The following is a 1,998-nucleotide window of genomic DNA, read 5'->3' on the forward strand; positions in this document are numbered from 1 at the left end:
CAACCTGCACAACACAGCAGAGGTAATCCTGGTATGACGTAAGACCATTGGCTAGTGTATTACAATATCCTAGGTCGCAAACACCGGCGTATATCCGGTTCACAATGAAGTGCACCTTTTGAGTCAAGTGTATATGTGAGGCGGCGTGGTGGAACCATGCTCTCGTCAAAATAATCAAAGTGAAGAAACTTGCCTTTTTCTGTAGGTTTGTGAATTTTTATCAACTTTTGTTTTTTGGATCAACACCTTTCATGCCCATTAAAGAACTCATTTCTCAGGGGATTTTTCTGGAAAAAAACGTCGATTAAAGGCACAGAAAATGTATATTTTCAGTTGCCACGGACTCTTAAGCTAAGGAAATTATAACTAATCTTTGGCGGCCATTTTCTCACTAATTTTTACCTCTGAAAACAAATGACCCCGACCTAATTCTTTCGCAAATATCTCGACTTGTATTCAAGATAAATGGATATTTATTTTCATCCAAATAAAGACAAGTGAACAAGCTTTAAGATGATACCGATAACTCTACATGCTCAAAAATTGACGAGAGCCTGTGGTTCCACCACGCTGCCTCATAATTTGTCTGTTTTGTTTTATATTTTTGAAAAAAAGAGGGGGGGGTGGATAACCTTTAGTGAATCGATATATTTGTTTGATTAAAGTGTAAACCTGCCTAGGCAATCTACACCTAGCTGGCAAGTTTAGTATAGTATAAGTAATATGTGTATCTCCCTTGACTGTCTGGGCGATCCTGGATTGATTCTTTAAAGCAATAATCTTGCTCTCCATAAATCTGAGTTTTCGGGGATAGAGGCTTATTCGTATGTAATGCCTCTGAGGAAAAAGGTAAGATACAAATGCCGTGTCAGTACCATACTTACAGCTTTGGCTTTAGCAAGAGTTTTACAGCACTTCCAGCACAAAAAGGTCATATAAGTGCCGAAGATTAAAGGTGTTACAAGCGAGTAACAAACACAAAAAGAAAGAGGAGAGATCAGGACGATAGATGGTTGATTGGAAAAAAAGAGCAAACTTACACTTATCTAACATCACACCAGAAGTTATTTAGATACTGCACATAGTTTGAAGTTAACACATCATTTCTCTTGTTTTGTTTTTGTTTTCTTTCTCAGAATCAGCCGGTTCTACAAGCAGAACATCTGACAAATACGGGGACAACTCAAACGGGAACGCAAACATGGGCGGAGATAATGCTGGTGACATGACAACACCCAGCCTCCACGTGACTCTCACCATGGCAGCTTTGATTTCCATGTGGCTCTTTACTCTTCTTTGAGATTTTACCATGAAGAAAAAGGAATGTCGCGCAAGTTCCCCCCTCAGCTGACTCATGGTTCATAATAGCTCTTTAGGGAGCTCAAAAGCTACCAAACGACCTCTGATATGCAGCTCGTGTAATTTTGTTATCTCTTCTTTATTGCCGGTCAAAGGAGGTTTGATGTAGACAACCCACTGAGACTCAGTTAGCTCATCATTGAGGGAAAGACACCTCAAAGTTTTCACGTTGAAGGGATCATTACGGTACAAATATTTTGTAATCCTCATGTTTGAAACTCCGGCGTATGTGTCGTTTTTGGGGGAATGTGCCTATGGGTAATATTGAGGCATGTATGCCCCCAGGTGTCTTGGGCTACAGATTGTGGTGATATCTATGTGTGTGGATGCGTTTGTGTGGATGTGGATATGTGATTTATATATATATATATATAATATTGTTTTTAAGACCATGCCTTTTTTAATGTGTGTGCTTGTGTGAGTGAGTGTGTTTGTTTGTTTGTTTGCTTGTGTGTGTGAGTGTGTGTGTGTGTGTGTGTGTATGTGTGTGTGTGTGTTTGTGTGTGTGTGTGTATGTGTTTGTGGGTGTGTGGGTGTTTGCGTAAAAGGTGGGAGGGGGGGGGGGGTGGGAGGTTCTTGGCGAACCAGACACTCCGACAGTTAAAAATTCCTGCACTGTGGACGTATTGTGCGTGCGTG

The 1,998-nt window shown here is 40.6% G+C and overlaps 1 long non-coding RNA gene across 1 annotated transcript in view; it reads left to right on the forward strand.

Annotated features, from left to right (window-relative positions):
• The window catches only part of LOC118478780, a 2,708-nt gene extending 1,394 nt beyond the window's left edge, over positions 1–1,314 (forward strand). The window contains exon 2 of the long non-coding RNA XR_004859277.1: positions 1,137–1,314. This is a non-coding gene — a long non-coding RNA (uncharacterized LOC118478780). The remainder of the gene's footprint in view (positions 1–1,136) is intronic.
• Positions 1,315–1,998: the final 684 nt, after the last annotated feature.

Source organism: Aplysia californica, unplaced genomic scaffold (assembly GCF_000002075.1).
Source record: "Aplysia californica isolate F4 #8 unplaced genomic scaffold, AplCal3.0 scaffold00002, whole genome shotgun sequence".
Taxonomy (NCBI): domain Eukaryota; kingdom Metazoa; phylum Mollusca; class Gastropoda; order Aplysiida; family Aplysiidae; genus Aplysia; species Aplysia californica.